Genomic DNA, 21,859 nt, shown 5'->3' on the forward strand with positions numbered 1-21,859 from the left:
CCTTTGAATTTGATTGAGGTATTTTGTCTTGTTTTTGTCTGATAAGTTGCTTTTTCATATCTTTACGCATCAGATATTTGTCACTACCCTTGAGCTTGGGCCGCCAGGACTATGGCCTAGGGCCCCAAAAAAGATATTATAAATTTATAAATAAATCCAATCTTAGACATGTATTTATAAAAAAACTCAAGCACTATTTAAATATAGAAACACACCCAAAATCAACCCCAAAGTCAACTTTTTGGGTGTGTTTATAAATGGGTTTTGAGTGTGTGTAATGATGGTTTTTGGGTGTGTTTATAAAGTGTTTTGGGTGTTGGGTTTTTTTATAATTTCAACCTCCATTTTGGGTGTTTTAGTGAAACTCCCAAAATTACAAATTTATAAAGGAATGAAAGAAAAAAAGAAAATACCTTACATGTGCAAAACAAAAAATTTATTTCTTGTTAAACTATGATTAAGGGAAAAAGGCTTCATTCTAATTTATTCCCTTGGCCCACTCAAAAGTCATAATAATTAAAGCTTCCTAGAAATCTGGGATTAGTGCATGAAAGCTTTCCTTCCCAAAAGAATTAAGATTTCATGGATGGATTGTATTTTTTTTTTTAATGATTAAATTTTGATATAGAGAAATTCATATTGTTTGTCTTGTGACTAAAGAATAACAAAATATTTTCACACAAAAAAAGAAGAATAACAAAATATTGACAGTGGAGTACCATTTATCTTCTGGGTGTGAAGCCAGTGAGCAAGTAGAACGGAAGGCTTCAGTTTGATTGTTATTAGGTCGACACATTTGGTAGTTTACTAGTTTACATTACATAATTACTCCTTGTTGTGAAAGTGATATCTCTCATTATGAATTCGGTGGTAAAGCTCATCTATCTACACAACCAAGATAGGGGCTTCATGTTGTCAAAGTGATTCTCTTACTAGTAGAGGCGCGTCGTTCAGTGACAGAGAGCTATCTACACACTCAAAATCGATGTCGACTGGTAACTCTCTTTAGTAGAAGGAGAACCTTGATTCTTGGAAGTATTTCGCAAAATAAGGACACGATCAAGATGTGTAAACCTTCTTTGCCTAATAAGAACACGGGAGTCCTTTGTTTTGGTGCCATAGATTAGAAAGCACAAAATTCAGAATGCTCCAAATTTGAATATGACCTATTGCTACCCAGAACAGTGTACGCTATTTGCACACATGGGGTGTCTTTGACGAATATATATATATATATATATATATATATTTTTTCAGAAAAAAAAAGTTTTTTTTTTTGTCAGAGAAAAAGAAAGTCTATAAATACCCTAATTGTGTTCACTATATCCACCACCTCCATCTATAAGTTAACGCAAGTATATTTCAATCAGGCACTTCACTGCCTGGGGAATTTAGTTCTAAAATGGCTTCTCCTAATGCATTTGCAACTTTTGCTCTTCTTCTCTCTCTTACCCTTGTGTTTTTCACTACAGTGAGTTCAAATGATCATGTTCCTAATTGTCCACCACCAACACCACCAAAATCCCCAAAACACCCTCCCCCTTCGACCCCAAAACCAAAACACCCTCCTCCCTCAACCCCAAAACCAAAACACCCTCCCCTTCAACCCCAAAACCAAAACACCCTCCTCCCTCAACCCCAAAACCAAAATGCCCTCCCCAACCCCACCCCCAAAATGCCATCCCCAACCCCAAAACCACCTCCCCAACTCCAAACCCAACCCCAACACCAACTCCAACTCCAACCCAACCCCAACGCTAACTCCGACCCCAACGCCAACGCCTAACCCCAACACAATCTCCTCCAACCCCAACACCAACGCCTAACCCTAACGCCAACCCCAACGCTAACCCCACACGATATCCTCCAACCCCAACACCAACTCCAATCCCAATGCCAACCCCAACCCCAACACAATCTCCTCCAACCCCAACCCCAACCCCAACCCCCACACAATATCCTCCAACCCCAACCCTAACCCCAACCCCACACAATATCCTCCAACCCCAACGCTAACTCCAATCCCAATGCCAACCCCAACACAATCTCCTCCAACACACCAACCCCAACCCCAACCCCAACCCCATACAATATCCTCCAACCCCAACCCTAACCCCAACCCCACACAATATCCTCCAACCCCAACGCCTAACTCCAATCCCAATGCCAACCCCAACACAATCTCCTCTAACACCAACTCCAACCCCAACGCCAGCCCCAACCCCAACCCCAACACAATATCCTCCAACCCCAACCCTAACCCCAACCCCACACAATATCCTCCAACCCCAACGCCAACTCCAATCCCAATGCCAACCCCAACACAATCTCCTCCAACACCAACACCAACCCCAACCCCAACCCCAACCCCAACCCCCACACAATATCCTCCAACCCCAACACAATATCCTCCAACCCCAACCCCAACCCCAAGCCCTAGCCCTCAAGCCTCTTGCCCTAAGGACACCCTTAAGCTAGGGGTATGTGGCGATTTGTTGAATGAGTTGGTGCACCTTGTTGTGGGGACCCCACGAAAGACCCCTTGTTGTAGCCTCATTGCGGGTCTTGGTGATCTTGATGCTGCTATTTGCCTTTGCACTGCCATTAAGGCCAACGTTTTGGGCGTCAATCTTAATGTGCCAGTCTCCTTAAGCTTGCTTTTGAATTATTGTGGTAAGTCTGTCCCAACAGACTTCCAATGCGCCTAGTGGTGTCATGATCACGAAGGTTGCAAGCCTTGGTCTTGTCCTTAACAAGCCCTTGACAGGAAAATGGATTCAACTTCAAGCCCAAGGATAGTGGAAAATGAAGCTACAGCAATAACTCCCAACATGGCAAACTAGTCCCAAAAACCCTCACTGCTTTGCCTCATCTATGATTATTATATATATATATATAATTTCTATATATTATATATGTGTGTATGTTTGTTGTTGTATTATTACAGTAGGGGAATGAGGTATCTTTGAAAATAAGAAGATTATGTGTAGTTTCATTTCAGCTTATGAGGAAGGTTAGCTACAATTTCTTATAAACTCTCCGCTTAATTGTTTAATTATGACTTAAATAGTGGTGGATTCAGGAATATTCCATTCGGGGGTCGACATGTAAAAGCTCACAAATTTTTTTAGACAAAAAAAACCCGTCTACCAATAATATTATCATTCATAATTCATTAAAAAAACTACATTACAAAACACATATTAACCAATACATCATATTGTTATTAACTATACTAACCAATCCACAAAAAAACACAACTTATATTAACTAATCCACAAAGAATTGGACGCCTAAAGTAAGCAACTTTAAACCTATCAACCTATTATGAAAAATTATAATGACAATCAACAATGTAATCGTCGAGGTTAAAATCATATCGAAGTATTCAACCTAACTTTTTTATGTTTAGTAACCAAAAGAAAAAGCAAGATAATAACTTTTCAAACTGGAAATACAATTATTTGAAAACCAAAAGTAAGTAAAGATAAAATAAAAGCAAGATGAAACAAATTATATAATAAAGAAAAGGAAAAACTACATGGAAAGGAAAAATGCAAAATAAAGGAGTCCAATTTTCCTGTTTTCAATTTCCATGTGCCCTCCCTCTCCTTTATCTAATTTTACATCACTACACATGCATTGCACTCTAGTTATCAAAAGTCGATATTTGGGACCTCCTGACTTGAGTATGTGTCTTTACAACGTAAGTATTTATCATTTCCCTCATGAATACACATATTGTATAGAGGGAGCATGTGTCTTTACATAGTGTGGAAGTTTATAGTGGGTTCCTCTTTACAAAGTCACCATAAATTAACTAAAAAGTTAGATACATGACTTTTATATATGGTAAGATTAGCATGACTCATATCATATTCATCCTTTTCTAATTACTATGACTTAAGTCATTCAATTTAACACAATGCATACTTAATAAACAAATGAACCAAAAGGTGATCATAACTTCTCAACATTGTAACAAGGAGGGGAAAAAAGGGTGTTTGTTTTAACTTAATTTCTCTCATGTCAACATAATTAGTTTTTCTTCAATGAGAAATTGGAGAGTTTGAGAGTGGTGGGGCATATTGGAACATTAGAGCTCAAACTGAGTAATATTTCATCTCTCTCTGCTTGGTGTAATCTATGAGGATTGAGATAGGTTCAAAGTGCATCGTTGTCTCATGTGCCTCGTTTGAGCTCGTAGTTTGGTATGTTTTGATCTGCACGATGGAGAAACTGAGTTTTCTACTGATCATTTGTCTGGGTGTCCTTGTTCTTTGATTTGGACACATTTTTGGTTCGAGGAATTCTATACGGAGACAAATTTCTTTATTTCACAATGTCAATATTTTTTTAAATAAATCCTATTTATTTTCCAATTGACAATTTTTGCACACGTTCTATTATTGTTTCTTATAAGTTACAATTTACAAATATCGATATTCGATTTTCCATGTATTCCCATTTCCATTGCCTACCCCATAGGAAATCAGTCTCCACCAGTGGTGATGTTATAAGAATAAGTTTAGGATTCGTAAGGAATAAAGAAAAACACCAAATCATCAGTTTTTTTTTTTGGGTTTCACTAAAACACCCAAAATAAGGGCTGAAATTATAAAAAAACCCAACACCCAAAACACTTTATAAACACACCCAAAACCCATCATTACACACACTCAAAACCCATTTATAAACACACCCAAAAAATATACAATTGTTGATTTTGGGTGTGTTTCTATGTTTAAATAGTGTTTGGGTTTTTTTATAAATACATGTCTAGGATTTGGTTTATTTATAAATTTATATTTTTTTTTTGCCCTAGAAAACACTCTGTCTACCTTTTTATCAAAATTGGTGAATTTTTTTTTTCTTTTCTATTTTCCTTTTCTTTGTCTTTATAAAAAATAAAGTGTAAGTGGTGGAGTTGGAGTTATGAATTTATAACCTATGGATAGAACCAAGTATTTGTACTGGACATAAATTTATGGGTAATTAATCCACTTGCATTATCACAAGTTATATCACGTAACAGTATTCAAATATTATAAGATAATGGCTCTAACCTTAGGATGAGAAACGCCACAAATGTCTTTCAATTAAAAAGTAATTTAAAAAAAAGTAAATTTATTGAAACCAAATAAACCAAGAGGCAGCCCAAAAAATGTACAATATAAAGGTCCAACAAACCTAACCAAATCTGAAAACTGAAAATAAAACTAGACCAGCTGATGCAATAGCCGATACCTTGCTCATCATTAGGTAAAAATCAAAGAGTGAATTAATCCGAAAATTAAACACAGCATTGCCACAAACGTCATCCCCAGGAAGGATAACAAGATGAGCGCATGGATGCTGCTTAGTCTTTGCCCTATTGTCATTCTTTTTCTTCTAGGAGCAAGTGCTTCTCGACGAGCATACATGGTTAATTCTTTCTGATATGAATGATATGATTTTTAGTACCTGCAAACAGGGTTAAAATCACTGAAAATACTTGCAAGAATACAAGGTAATTGTAGTATAAATGTTCATGCAAGGTCGTTGTCCCCAAAGATTGTTTGACTAATCTGTAATTAAATTAACTCTTAATTAATAACTAAAATAGATTTTATCAAAGATTTGAAGTTTATGAATTTGAAAAGATTAAACTAACAGTAAAAGAAATCTGAAAGTTGGGAAATAATAACAGCAAAGAAGAAAAACGATTTCTTTTTAAAGACTAACAATTTAGAGAAAACTAGGATTTAGCCAACACCGTCGCAATCCTATGCAATTCTATCAATTACTTATGAATTCCCACATATATGCTTTAAAGGTTATATTTTCCTAATGCATATTTTCCTTGTGATGTTCAAGCGAAAACGTATATCTAACATGCAATCCTTCCGTGATGTTAAGATCAAATATAAACATGCAAGACTCATTAAGTTTTGTGAAAACCCTTTGAAAAACCATGCAACCCTTAAGAGCGTGATGTTCACCTTAAGTGAACTTACAATTACTAATCACAAGAAGCCCTCCTCAATTTCAGGGTGATGTTCCAACAGAAATTGCATCAAATTACTTGTCTACATATCCTAATGGTGATCAGTCATTAAAATAGATAGATAGTTTTAAACACAGTGATTAATAATTCAAAGCAAACATGCATCCATTCATAAGCAAATTAATAAAACTACATATTCATGCTAAGGCTTACGGCCTCGCCCTAACAAAATGGATTTAGTTACGCATACTCATAATTGAAATCCAAGAAAATATCATTAAGAAGAATAAGAATGAACCTGAAAGTCGTGAAAATCCAAAATCCTAGCAATTGCTCCAAAAGCCAAAAAGAAGTCAAAAGGGAGTTCCTAAATTTCTGTGAAAAGGAGCTTAAATATCTCCTAAAACCTAGCTACCTAATCCCCACAAGGAAACTAAGTTAAAATAAAATAAGACTAGGAAATAAAGTCCAAATTGGATTAGGAGAATCTGCCCACAATATGCCCAGCCACGTTTTAGTCTCAAATCTCCTCCAAATCTGGCCCAAGATAGCTCATTTTAAAGATAAAAATATTCCGAACACTTCTCGAGAAGGCCTCGAACCCATCTGAGGTCATCTTGGGCTCCAAAAACGCAATACAAGCCCAAAATGTCACTATTCCAGCATTGCACATCACTCCTTCATTTATTCACCAGGAAATCATCGCTTAGTGGAAAAGTCTGATATTTTGATACAATCAAGCTAAGTAACTCACGTACGTCCTCCAACTGGAATTACTCTAAAATTCGTCCATTTGATTATGTTTTGCTCCAGAGGAAGTCGAAAGTCCTATATTGGAAATATAATTCAAAGTATCAAAATTCTTCCAAAGTATTAACCAAAATATACTAAGAATGAGGTTAAATATATAATATAAAATCGACTCATCAATGAACAAGTAATTTCTATTCACTGATTATGATTGAACAAACAACCTGATTCTCGTGTTATTTATAAGCTAGTAAGATGGCTATGATCATCAGAATCCTTTTAGGAAAAGATTGAGAAATTTAAGTTCATCAAATTTGGATTTGCTTGCTAATACTTGAAAAACAAGGAATCAAATCCTTTTTGTACTTTGTTTTCCACTTTCTCTTACATCCCTTGTTACTTATGTTCAATTACTTGAGTGAATAAAATTGAATCCTCCTGCATCTTCATTACAGGTCCTTCGTCACCTTGGTCGTGTAAGCGAGACATGGATTGAGCCTCATCGAGTGATCATTCTTTTAAAACGTCATTGACAGCGCTTAACAATGCATCCAAGTTAATTCTGGCCTAACAATGCGGAACCTGTGAAATGGCAAGAAGCAGATGAGCTTTTAAACTTATTTTTGATAGTTATGAAAATGTTGGCTATTGGAGCTTTTTGTGAAGGAATATCTTTCCTTGATATTGACATTACCATCAATATTTTTATTCTTGATCTCATGCTATATACAACGGTGAAGGAAAGGTCTGACCCTTATCAATAATTGTGCAGAAATTGATGAAGCGACAATAATGCCTATACACTAGGTCATGTTTGGTGACTAGGATTGGATTGAATAATAAGGTAGAATTGGATTGCAATGGATTACATTGGATTGAAAATGATAACACTAATTCATTGATGTGTTTGGTACTACACATGATTAAGGGGTTGGATTAATTGAAATGTTACATGGCTTAGTTGGATTAGATATAATTCAATCCCACTTAATCTCCACCTTTTTAGGATTCATCATCCTACTACATTTGGCTTTAGTAGGATTCGACGTAATCCAATCCATATTGTTTTTAGGCCACCAAACAGTTGACTAGGATTATGAATCCTATCAAACTATATAATCCAACTCACTAAATGGGCCCCCAGAATATTCATACATTTTCGGTAATGGTTGAATTGCTCATTTCAAAGAAGTGTGTATTTCTACTTAAAAAAAAATTTAATTAATTTGTGGTCATAGAAGGTTTTAACTTCAAAATATAATTATCCATCTTGTATACAAAATTCTACAAAATATCCTTAGTTAATAAAAAGGAAGAAGTGAGAATAAATTATTATTAAATAAGGATAGAATAGCGAACTAACAATCTTTCATAATAAGTCATAGTGCTACACTGATTGGCAAAAGTACGTGAGTTTTATGGTAAGATTAGCATGACTCATACCATATCTATAGTTTTCTAATGACCGACTTATAGTCATTCAATTTATCAAAGGTGATCATAACTTCTTGATAAGCCTATATTTTATATATATTTTATGCCTCATTTACTTATTTATTTGTTAATTTTCTTGGATTAAATTGGTTGTTTTAATTGGTTTTGTGAGATTTGTGAAGGAACTGTGGAAATAGGAGAAAGTGTGCTAAAAAGGGCAAGAAGATGAAGATTGAAGATTAATCAAGTCAAACAAGGAGAAATAAAGAAGACCCTATTTTAGAAGGAATTCCTACTTTTATAACAATTGTAATTATATCTTAGATAGGATTTCTAGGAGTCTTATAAATAGGAAGTTTAGGTCATTGTACCACGGACCACCCATCACCCATCATCCTCCATATTCATACTCATAGCCTAAATATCCAAAGGAGAATACAAAGAAAGCTTGCGCAACCTTGGCATTCTACTTGGAGAATTCGTGTCTTCCATGTCTTCCATGTCTTCATCAACCATCATGATTCTCAATAAGTCCTTCATGAACTAATTCCTTTTACTAGGGCTACGATGTAGCCTAGCTATGAATACTCAAATTCTTTTATATTGTTAATTTTATTTATCTATACATGTTGAGTGCTTGTTACCGTTCTTAATGCTTTCAATTAATTGGCCACTAATTGCATGATTGGAAGAATTAGGTTGAGACCGGAAGGAGATTCCTAGTAAATAGCTTCTTGTAACAAGTACCATAAATTACATAGCCAACTCGGAAGACTAGGTTATGGTTTGTGTAATCTTTATTATTTTCCACAAATCTTAATGGGTTCTTAGCTATCTAAATCCATAACTAGGAATAGAGTGTATTGACTGTAAGGAATACAACTGATATAACTCGGAAGAGAGTATTGGTGAGGTAAGGAAAACGATTATCAACATGTTAGTTAATTAGAATTAACAAGCTAGAGGATTTGGGTGGGATTAGCTAGGTGAAATCGATGCCCTAGTGTTTTATCATCTTTATTTTCATATTTTACATTATTTCCTTAATCTCAATTTATTTTGCTTGCTTGATTAGATTTTAATCATCATAATTCTCTTTTCGTTTAATTCAATTATAATTAGAAATAAATCACTCTAGTATTTAATAGATTACTTGATCACTGTTGGAACGATACTCTACTTACTACTATATTAATTTGAGCGATATTGTCCACTTGCAATTAATCACATCACTTCTCAACATTGTAACAATAAGGAGGGGAAAAAAGGGGTCGTTTTAACTTCATTTCTCTTGTGTCGACACATAATTAGTTCACCAAGGGAGGTCTGAATTCATCTCTGCTTGGTGTAATATATGAAAATTGCATGGAGATCTTTTCAGGGTTCCAAAGTGCATCGTTGTCTCATGTGCCCCGTACTTGCAATAGCTCATAGTTTGGTATGTTTTTTGATCTCGATACTGATCATGATTTGGTTTGGTATGAGCAACGTCTCGTTTTGATTTAGATTTTTTTTGTTTCAGGATTGTATGGTTGCGTAAGTTTGTTCAATATGCAATATAGTTTATTTAAATAAAAAAATATTGTAATATGTTGGAGCAGTTTTAGAATTGGGTGGTACTGGATAAAGCTAAAGTAGCTCAAATTTGAACAGAGTCAAAAGTTGCCTTATGTATGAGGTTTTTCTTGGTTAAGCGTAAGCACTAAGGGCTCATTTGATACGTCAGACTGTACAGACTAATGTAAGTCAAATAGTATTAATTTGTTATGAAAAGTACCGTTGAATTCAATTGAAATATTGAATTCAAGGGCTTTGAGTTGCTGACCTGGTCACCAGTTACCCATTAAAATATTAGTGAAATATTAAAAAACTCATGAATTACGATTTTGAGCACAAAATATCAACGGAAAATCACTAAACATGGGAAGAAATTAGCAAAAGAAAGGTGATGCTCAATTTAAACGCATTTGTTCTTTTCTCTTTGTTTTTTTAAATTGGAAGTATTGAGTAATGGAATTATATTGTAGCAAATTCAAATGCTGAATTTGATGATGATTTATCTAGTTGTAATGATTCGTGAATGTAAAAGACATAAAGATGAAAATGAAGTTGAAAGGTATAAAGTGAAAGCACTCCTTTTCTATTAATTGTTGCCGTTTGGTTTTTGGAGTGTTGTTTTGTTTATATAAAGTTGGTTTATATAGTATTAAAGGAAAGACAACTAAAGCATGCAGAACAAAATGTGATGGGAATAAATTATAAGACATGGAAAGAATAAGAGATGGGTTTTAATTAGGATGGTAGACAACTTTACGTGGCCATGGAATATTCCTGTAGTCTTGATGGGTGTAGGAGTGCAGATGATTATTGTTAATGTTATTATTCCCAAGCTAATCTACGGGTTGAGCTTAATTAGCTTGGCACTTCACTCTTTGAACTTCTGCTTTGGAAGAGATTTAGTAAAGATATTTGTAAGTTGTTGGTGAGAGGACATGTGAGCAATATCAATGGCCTTTGATTTGACAACTTTGCAAAACCCAAGGGGAGGTGTCATACAGCAGTATAGTTTGGAAATCCGAGTGTCATATCCACAGAGAGCGGTGTTAAGAAAATAACAGAGCTGAAACAGAACAATCAAGATAGAAAAGTAGATTTAAGCAAGATTTGATTTAAAGAAAATTTAATTAATTAAAACAGTAAGGCATTGGGGTTCCACTTTTAACATAATCATGCTATTCTTTCCCATTCTTTATTTTTCTTTCTAGTGCTGGCAGCACCCTTCATGCTTTTTGTTTTATTTATATCAATGCCATTATCACTTCTTCATTTGAAAAATCTTTCTTTGGCACACTTCATCTACTCATTGGTTAATTGGCACTTCAATATGCAATTGAATTGGAGCTTCTTGCAAGTACCCTTCTGCTTGGGAAAGACAGTTAACTGAGAGAGGTTACGCTATAGAAGCAAAACATAAGCTTTCTAATTGGTGAGTTTGCAAAGAAGGGTGCCCTAGAAATTTTGAAATTATGTGGCCTACTTCCATTAGTTTATACTTTATAGTTATTAATTTTCTAGTTTCAACATATCTAAAGCAGATATTGAAAAAATGGAAATTTCACAGTAAATCAACATGAGAGTTCAATTATTTCTCTTTTTTTTTTTTTTTCGCATGCTAACGTCTGCCTTGGATCTACTTCATTCTCTCGAGTGCTACATGTGTATTTTACTGAGTCTTTAAGATGTGTACGGAAAATGGAAGTATTATTGAAAGACACATACATACGTGTATAATACAAGTATTAAACAGGAAAAAACTAAATTCTTTATACGAGTAATAACTCTATAAATGTAAAAAATTAAAAAAGGACTATGGAGACTCGAGTAATGGCCTAATAGTAATGGATAATGCTCTAAACGAAAATAAGGGAAAATTTTTTATTGAAAAAAATGGACCCCAATATAGCCGAGCGGCAATACTCTTTAAATATATTACATATAACCGTATAGCCGCATGGCCATACTATTTATTAAAAAAATGAAAAAAAAAGACCACAGTATAGCTGTGAGGCTATACTATTTATTAAATTTAATTTAAAAAAATGGGACCCGCCTCATAACACTAAGCGACCGATTTTTTAAATTTATTTTTTAGACGCCATAGCCACACTCTTTCTTTCAGTCATGTCTATCGTGAAGCGAACTTTACTGCGGATGCCGTTGCTAACTTGGGCCATGGGCTGAATCCTTCCAAGCTGTGGGAGAAAAGGCTATCTTTGAATTGTTATGTTCCTTTCTTTTTCGACTATTTGGGCATTCGTGCCCGCGTGGTTTCTGCTTGTAATTTTCCTTTTTCAGTATAAAAAACACCGTGTTGCTGTACTATTTACTAAAAAAACTTTAAAGAAAAATCCACAGTAAGAACTAACAGCATGAAAAGCACCATTGCACAACATGATCATAGTTGTTTAGAGGGTTATCCATTACTATTAGGCGTACGTGTTTTGTTCGACAAAATTTTGCCAAGTTAGAATTGAAAAGTTTGGCCACTATACAATATTTTAATACAATTTATTTAAATATTTAAATATACATTATTTTTATTCAATAATATGTGAAAATTATGTGTACAATATGTGAATTTTGTGTGTATTATTGAAAATTTTGTATAATACATGTGTATTGAACTTCAAGAATACATAGGTACATGTGTAAAATACGTGTATTGTATGTTTGCTTATTAAAAAAAATCGTGTATTTTACCGAACCTTTAAGACATGTACGAAAAAGGAATGTATTATTGAAAAATATGCACGTATGTGTATAATACGAGTATTAAATGGGAAAATGCTAAATTCTTTATACGAGTAATAATTCTGGAAAAGTAAAAAATGACAAAAAGGATGACTTAATAGATAATGTTCTAAACTAATCTTATTGATAAATGAAAATAAGGTAATTGAGGATCCTCATAATTTTAGAAATGCCCTTTAAGTACCTTACAATTTTTTTCAATGATCAAAACCATCTATTTTTAGGTCTTCATTCATAGATCATCCTTACAAAAATTAGACAAATCGGAAACCGTTTACATCCAATTATGTCCTACAAAATCAATGAACACGGCGCTTGAAAATACTAAAATTTCAATAATCAAATGGTCAAAAGGTTCAAGTGATAGAGATGATCTTTGAATATGTATCTACAAAATAGACGGTTTGGATTAGTGAAATACAAAAGGAGGTGTCCTCAAATAAGCTTATTTGAGGATCCTATATATATATATATATAAAGAGTGTAGCCGATCGGCTATACTATTTATTTATTTATTTTTTTAAAAAAGGGACTAATACAGCCGCCATGGCTTGCTATACTATTTAAATATATTATATTTAAAGTTATAGCGATCTTGGTATACTATTTATTTATTTATTTTTATAAAAGAAGACCCACCGAGCCCTAGGAACTGATACTCGTTTCATAGGCATGCCAAAATTTTGAATAGATCCTCGTTTCTTTTGCTTGTTCATTTAAGCTTATGTGTAACATACACAAAGTTTAAGTTATATTTCTTCATATAGCGTTGTTAATATGTGCTGCATGACATTCCTTTGTTGTTTTCTTGACTTTGAAGTTGCTATCAAGAGGCTTTTTACGCTTTTAAGGAATTTGTGACAACAATTTCTAAGTCTGCATTCTATCAAAAGTTTTTCTCATTGGATCAGCTTTTAACTTGTAACTTTCTTGGTTGACTTGTCTTACTGTTTCCCTCTTTTTGGTGAGCGGCCGATGGAAGGAACTTTTGGTCTTTCTTCTTTTGGATGCAGGCGTGCCACCACCAAGCCCCGAAATTGGGCTTGAATGGAATGAGAATAGATGGATGTGTTGCGCTTCTAACTTCTAACCAAACGATTGATCAACTAAGCAATGAACCTCTTCTTGGCCTAGATTCTTTCACTTTCTCGGGCTCGAGAATGATTAGGTTTCGTACGGATGTTTTTGTGATTTTTATGGTTTAAGTAAAAATAATGCAATTAAACTAAATATGCGTATAAACGTAAAGACAAGAATTGAAATGCGATAAAATAAATCAAAGCGATAGATAAAGCAAGAATGAAATAAAAGCGATAAGAACGATAAGAACGAAAACGAAATAAACTTGAAAGGAAATTTAATCGAAGTGCGATAACAATTAAATGTAAAGGAATCGAAATAAACTTGAATTGAAATGATAAGAAATATAAACCGAACAAGAATTTAAATGACAGGGAAAATATAAACTTACACTAGAAATATGAAGAACTCACTACACTAGGTGCTTGAAAAATAAAATCCTAGGTCTAGGAAAAGAAAAGTGCGAGACGAAAGATAGGTTTGTTTGTCTGATGTTGTGTCTCGATGTCTTCATCAAGCAAGGTTTATATAGGGCACTCGTCAGCCCATGGGCTGGCCATTGAATGGTCAAAGGTCACCTCTTCTAAAAAATCTTTCCTTTCGAAGCCCTCCTAAAATCCGTAAGATTGCATTGATATTCGACATGCTTGATTTTTCCTTGTTTTGGAACACTCAGAGTTACTATAAGAAATCCCTTGATTTCTTTCCTTGTGAAGGCCCTCCGTCACGTGCACGTAATCCTCCGAAAATCTGGGCAATAATTGTTGGCTTAAACTTGGGCATCCGATTTTTCTTACATTGCCATCCATATGATATACATTAAATTCTATATATATATATATATATATATATATATATATATAATAGGACTAGGAAAGCTCCGCTTGAGAGCCTGGCCGACATGCAAGTTCAAAACAATTGTATTTATATATATATATATATATATTATATTATATATAAATGCAATATGAGATAATGCAGGTTCAATTAAACTAGCCTCATGCATTTCAAACAGCTTGCCCACTTTGAAAAAAGTTCCTAGGGCACCAATCGTACATATATAAATATAATTATATATACACATATTCAGCTTGTTTTTAAACTTCAACCCAACTTTGAAGACTAACCAAAGGCCCCAGCCCAAAGAGCTTCCAGTACAAAAGTCGGGCCGCAATTCGCACACCCACAGCACTCATCCGGCCGCATCTCCTTGGGCAACAAAATCCGGCCGCATCTCCTTGGGCAACAACAATTCGGCCGCAATACATCCATTCCGAGCCCGACTGGAATTTTCCAAACCTGCCCAGCCGCTTTCATCACCTCCGGTCGCACCAAATTGTGCCTAGTTACATTTGGGCCTCACTCGAACAAATCTCGGCCTCCAACACTCCAAGCAGAACCCGGCCACTCTCTCAACCACGCAAGCATCTGGCCGTGCTCTTCACAAGCCCCTTCCTCCAACGGCTGCCCAGCTTCATTCGGCCCAACTCCGTAGTTGAGAAGCCCCGCCGCTCTTCTTCTTTTGTTTGGGTCAATTCTCGTGCCCGGGTTAGGTAGATTTCTACCACCCCAAACACTTACATAAGATCGAAGTTCTTAGTTATGAGGACAGTATGGAGCTGTGCTTCTTTCGGGCATGAGTTCAGAAGCCTTTTATCCAGCTATTGATGACGGTTTCTATACAATGATTGGAGAAGGATCACGAGCAGGTTACAACATTAATGTCCCCAGGGAAAATGGTCGGTGTGGGGATGCAGACTATTTTGCAGTTTGGGACCATATTTTGGTTCCTGGAATTGCAGCCAATAACACACCCTCCCTTCCCTAAAAAAAAGGGCAATTCCAGAAAAAACATGCTCTCCAAAACCAGATAATTTATGCATAAAACTCCATAGAAACTAAAGTATATTTGTCATAAATAAGAACACCTACAATATTTACCTTCAGAAAGTATGATGTCAGCAATTTCATATTAACTGATTATACTATCATTTTCAAATATCAGCATCTATTTATACATTTGGAATAATGAGGTCATCATATTTTGTTTGGCCTGGGTGATCATTATAGTTTATAATCGTCATAAACTACCATTTTCTTATAGGATAAACAGCCAGTGATCTATAGCAAATATCCAAAAGGCAATTCATGCACAAGAACCAATTGATCATCATATAAATTTCCAAAGAAGAAAAGGCTTGTAACTCACAGGTTAAGAAGCTTAGATGGTGCGGGACGTAATACAGTTAATGCCTCTTTCCACTGCCACTGGCGTTCAGATAACGAAAGAAGATGCTGCAAAATTGACAACTGCCATTCCCACTCTTCAAATGTTTAGCAATTGATGCTCTCCACTCCAATGCTTGTCTTCCACCCCTACTTAGCCATCACTTAGAGCATGATCTAGTTCAGTTATAAACTTATAGTTGAAGGAAGACAGTGATATAATATATCTAGTAGTTTCCCCATGAAAGATACAACTAATTTGTTTCCTTCTTCACGTGTTAGATCAGTTTGCTCTGAAGCACATGTGTAATGTGATTCAGAATAGCTCCATGGTGAGGCACAATGAGCCAAATTGAGAGAAAGATCATCATCTATATGTAAAGGCGAACTTACGACATCGCCACCCTGATCTGCATCATTACAGAAGCATTATAAAATAATTACAATGAAGAACAAAGATGCAGCAAACTAAAAAAACTGATGACATCACATACAAATTAAAAGCATTTAGATTTCAAAGGAAAACATGAAACTTCAAAGTAAAATTGAACAAAATACCAAAATGCAATCCATTTAGCAGTTGCTAAATCTCTAGCATCAGAACATGAATGATAAATAATTTGTTTTGCATGCATTTTTCGGTGATTATATTTTACACAAAACAACTTTCAAAGACAACAGGCAACAGATTTGCCCAAGGAAACATGTTAGATATGTAATTGCAAGTTGAACTTATCTGGCATAAACATGAGAAAATAACAGTTTTAACAACCCCAAAAAGAAGGTACGATTGAAAATGTTAGGCTAAAAGAAAACCATATTCAGTATAGACTACCTTGCAAGGGATGTCATTGATCATTGATAGCCTCCAAATGGTTCTGTAGATCTTTCAAATGGTCAATGCAACTTGATGAAAACTTTTTCTTTCACCAATCATATAGTCCTTTCCATCACTCCAACCGCAAGAACAACTAAATCTAGAGCATACCACATGTGCATAAGTTCAATATCCTGCATTCTACCATATAAAAAAATATAACAGAGAAACGCGAAACCATCAACATGTGAAGAAAAGCATGTCAAATCCCAAAATGCCAAAAATATGAAATACATTGAGTGCAAAATTCGTTTGTAGATCTAATTTAAGGGTTCGAGAAATCCATTTTTGCGATTGGGGCATAATTCTCCCTTGGATGCATAATGCGTTGGCCTTCTTCTTCCATTTCATTCCCCTCCACCTCCCCGCCCCCTGCACACAGAGACACACACACACACACACAACAAAAAAGACTCCACAAACTTGCAAGTTACAACACAATATGAAAGTATTATTATATTAACGTATCAAAACTTACAGAAATATTACAATAGCTTCTCTTGGGGCGTGTTTGTTAAAGCATTTCAAAGACTACTTTAGTGTAACACATGTTGGTTGGACAGAGTTTTGGGCTGAATGTAATCTGATTTCATATGTCATGTCATGATTGTTGGTTTGATTTTGATGGTTTTCTACAAGATATCTTTGAAGACGAAAAGAACAAAGAAATAGTTTTCCTTTCTCCGTTTTGTTTCTCTGTTTTGACCTCTGTTTGGAATAAGATACATTTTTCCCTGTCAAAACAACAAAGAAATAGATCAGAACAAGATTATTTTGAGGATTTTGAGGACTTACCCGAAGTGGACTTTGATTTCCAGTACGAAATTCTCAACAAAAGGGTCTAACAGGTGATCTTCGCATGCTATTTGTTCTTCCGCAGACAACATCAACTATAATTTTCAATTCCATGCTTGACCAGAATGACGCGGGCAACAGAAGAGGCAAGATCAAGCCAATAACATAAAGAATCACAAGGAAATTTTTGACAAATCGGGCTAGGCGGCGCCTAGGCGCTAGGCGCCTGAATAGGCGGCCTTGGCGGCTCTGTGAAATATAAAATTAGTTTCTTTAGTTTTTTTTTTAAATTTTATTTTTTGTAATTAAATAATATATTTGCTTTATTTTAATAACTTTTATTAGTAAGTATGTTTTAATTATTATTTCCTTAGTAATATTTTAATTGAGCAATATCTTAGTCTTATTTAATTAATAATTACTAATTAGATTTCAGTTATTATTTCTTTATGAATAATTAGTATTTGGATATTTAATTTGTTTCATAAATTACTTATCAAATAGTAATTAATTTTTATGAATTATTTTGTGCACTTAAAAAACAAGAACCAACACATACATATAGTATATTTGATTTGCTTATTAACTTAGTTTTTGATTAACTGGTTTGTAGTGGTTACATGTCCATCAGAATATGCAATTGATGAGTTCTACTCGATAAAATCCGATGTCAATAGTTTTGGGGTGTTGGTGCTAGATATAGTGAGTGGGAAGAGAAATATAGGATTTAATCATTGCTTGTTTTTGTTTCTTCTTTTAAATAAGCACAGTGGTTTTGAACTTTTGATACAATTTAGAAAGTAAATTCCTATACAAGCAATTTTATATTATGAAATTTAACATTCTTTGGTCCACAAAATGTTGGCAGATCCCTATTTTTGTTGTTGTATTTATGGGTTGAACATGTATTATTTGTTATAAATAAAATTCATTTTTTATTCTTGACCAATGGGCTAATAGCTGGAAATCATTAGAATATGTGGTATCGGAAAAAAATTATATTCTCATTCTCCTAATGTCACTTGTATAAATAAAGTAATTAAAGAAATAACTCTAGCCCAATGGGCTAAAGTGGTATTTTATCCCAAAACCCTAAAATTATTTGCCTATCTCTTTAATTCTATAGAGTAGTTTACAAATTTTGGTGGCTGGTTTTCTAATTTTCTAGAACTCTGAAGGCACATATAACTATATCACTTCAATCTTGAAGATGTTGAGCCGCAAATCTTTGCAAAACTTAAACATGTAACGGATTGTCTGTTCCTACCACCAAAATTATTAGTTGTAAAACACTGAGAATTACATGACAGACGCTTGTATTACCCTAAATAATCTCATCTAACAGGTTTTCTTACCATGAATGCATATGTTAAATTGTTGAGGACTGCACCATTATGTACAATCACGACCGCTCCCATACTGTGGATGGTGTTTCCAAAGTACATTCAGAATTGCTAAAAGCAAAAGTATTCAATATTTTAAAATTATAGCCGCACAAGCTATACTCTTTAAATACATTTGAATATTTTAAAAGTATAGCCGCGCGGACTGATATATCTCATAGGAGAAGAGTAGGGTTGTCAAGAGTGCAATGAGAAAAAGGTTGTAATTGGCTTTAGTTCATAATTATGATGGATACAATTTAGAAAGTAAATTCTTACACAAGCAATTTTATACTATGAAATTCAACATTCTTTGGTCCACAAAATGTTGGCAGATCCCTATTTTTGTTGTTGTGTTTATGGGTTTAACCCGTATTATTTGTTATAAATAAAATTCATTTTTTATTCTTGCTCAATGGGCTAATAGTTGGAAATCATTAGAATGTGTGGTATCGGAAAGAATTTAAATTCTCATTCCTCCAATGTCACTTGTATAAATAAAGTACTTGAAGAAATAACTCTAGCCAAAATTGGCTAAAGTGGTATTTTAGCACTAAACCCTAAAATTATATGACAAAATTGTACATTTTAAAAGTATAGCCGCACGACTATACACTTTAAAAAATTAAAAAATTAAAAAACAGTATAGCTGAGCGAATATACCCTTTAAATATATTCAGGGTTTAGAGACAGAGAAATGAACATGAAGCTTGCAATTGGACTCACAGCCATTTCGTTTCCAAGCTTCAAAGACTCGGTTGATTTTTTTTTCCTTCAGTTTCGGCTGTTGTGTTGATTTGATTTAATTGGGCTTTCTCAATGTCTACCAAGGCGAGACTTCGTACTCGGGTTCGGCATCGAAAAAGGCCGAACTCGCCTAGCTTCCTAGCCGGCAAACACCCGCCTAGGCCAATTTTTTGAACACTGCGATTGAGTGAAAGTCTGAAACTCGAAATTGAAAAATAAAATACCGACATGTAAAAGTTGTCAAATTGTTGGAGTTCCACGACAGCTAGGAAACCAACAATTCAATTCAAGTGATGATGCCTTCACTACAAGATCTTGAGCGCTTCAGCTTTTAGGTAACTTTATATTTCTCTTTATTAAAATTGAGTATATTGTAGGCTGTGATTGCAGGTATTAATGTATGATTGGATGCAGCTTACTTCTTTATCAAACCGACGTCCTCATGAAAGGTTGGATCTCCTACGCTTGAGAGATACAAAGGAGGTATTGCACTTTTCTCCCCTCTTCACATTGGAAATTTCAGGTGCACGTGGGTATGGTATATGTAAGAATGAGATGCTACTTCTTATCTAACACATGTTGTTTGAATTCTCATTTAGAATACTTCATATATCAATGCCATATGACCTTTGATACCTTCAATTTATTTCAAAACAGAGTCGCAAACTTCTCTTCGTTGTCTCTTTAGACTGTTTTGTATCCAATTTTTCATCTGCATAGAATACAGTGCAGACTAATATATCATATAGCAGAAGAGCAGGGTTGTCAAGTGCAATGAGAAAAATACAGTAATTGGGTTTAGTTCATAACTACGATGGACATTTTAGAAAGTAAATTCTTATACAAGCAATTTTATACTACGAAATTCAACAATCTTTGATCCACAAAATGTTGACGGATCCCTATTTTGTTGTTGTATTTATGGGTTAAACCCGTGTTATTTGTTATAAATAAAATCCTTTTTTTTTAATTCTTGCCCAATGGGCTAATAGCTAGAAGTCATTAGAATGAGAGGTATTGGAAAGAATTTAAATTCTCATTCCCCAATATCACTTATACAAATAAAATAATTGAAGAAATAACTCTAGCCCAATAGACTAAAGTGGAATTTTAGCCCCAAACCCTAAAATGATATGACAAAATTGTATATTTAAAGGGGATAGCCGGGCGGCTATACTCGCCAAATATTAAATCACAGTATAGCCGTGCGGCTATACTCACAGCCATTTCGCTTCTCTATCAACTCAAGCTTCGATTTGTTTTCTTCGGTTTTGGCTGCTTCGTCCTCCGAGTTCGGCACCCAAAAAGACCCAACCCGCATAGGAGGCCCGCCCAGCCGCCTAGCGCCCGCCTAGCCTCCTAGCTGCCCGCTGGGCCGAATTTTCGAACACTGCGATTGACTGAAAGTTTGAAACCCGACATTGAAAAAATTTAGCTGCAAATTTGAGCTTGAGATTGAGATTGGGAAGCTAAAGCAATGAAACACAAGTCAAGTCCATAGAAGAAGAGATCATGAGACTCTTAATTCATCTAATTCCATTCCTCTTGCTATTTCCCGCTTTATTCTCTTCTCTCTTGGCCAAATGACATGTTCACCTCACCACACCAACGACAACGATGACAATTCCTCCCTTTGACAACTCCGCCTTATTCTCTTCTCTCTTCGCATTGACGGCATGGCACAGAAGAAAGAAATACTTGCTGACTTGGTGTTTGTCTTCAGTGGAAGGAAATGATGAAGCTATCCTATCATGGAGTTTCTGTGGTCTTGCCAATAACAAGGTTCGGTTTTTAGGCCCCCATCTCAAATTCTGACTATTTATTTCTGGTTTGGTTAAGCAATAGATTGATTGGTTTGGTTCTTCTTGCTTGAAACTTGATAAATCTTTATGCATTTGATATTCATCCATTGATGGTTCTTCTTGGTTGGATTGCATTTCTGTTATAGATTTTCACATTTGATCATGCCGTCATGTGTGCTGAGAGAAAAAAGAAGAAGAAAGATTTGTGTCCTCCTCCTTTTGCATAGGACCCCAAAACCAACCCACCAAAGAACAGAAAAAAAGAAGAAATATTACACCACCACAAGTGGAAAATCTAATTCATTTAAGCTTTTATATTTGTTCTTGTATCAGCATATGTGTTTCTGTTGTGTGAACTCCACCTCAACTCTAAAGAAAAAATATATTAGAGGGTGCATTTGCTAACGCATGGGTTGGGAATCTCTTAAGTATATTTAACTTTTCAAACTGACTTTGAAAGAACAAGATT

At 34.8% G+C, this 21,859-nt stretch overlaps 1 long non-coding RNA gene and 1 pseudogene across 1 annotated transcript; one reads left to right on the forward strand and one right to left on the reverse strand.

The window, feature by feature from the left end:
- The first annotated feature begins 2,072 nt into the window (after positions 1-2,072).
- Positions 2,073-3,055, forward strand: LOC103331718 (uncharacterized; annotated as a pseudogene).
- Positions 3,056-14,600: 11,545 nt separating this feature from the next.
- LOC148917219 (uncharacterized) lies at positions 14,601-17,685 on the reverse strand. The gene is made up of 2 exons (XR_016126587.1): positions 16,623-17,685; positions 14,601-16,197 (listed from the first exon to the last, which is right to left on the reverse strand). It is a non-coding gene; the product is annotated as an uncharacterized LOC148917219 (long non-coding RNA).
- Between the last annotated feature and the right edge of the window lie 4,174 nt (positions 17,686-21,859).

The sequence above is a fragment of the Prunus mume genome, linkage group LG5 (genome assembly GCF_029339155.1).
Source record: "Prunus mume cultivar Tortuosa linkage group LG5, ASM2933915v1, whole genome shotgun sequence".
Taxonomy (NCBI): domain Eukaryota; kingdom Viridiplantae; phylum Streptophyta; class Magnoliopsida; order Rosales; family Rosaceae; genus Prunus; species Prunus mume.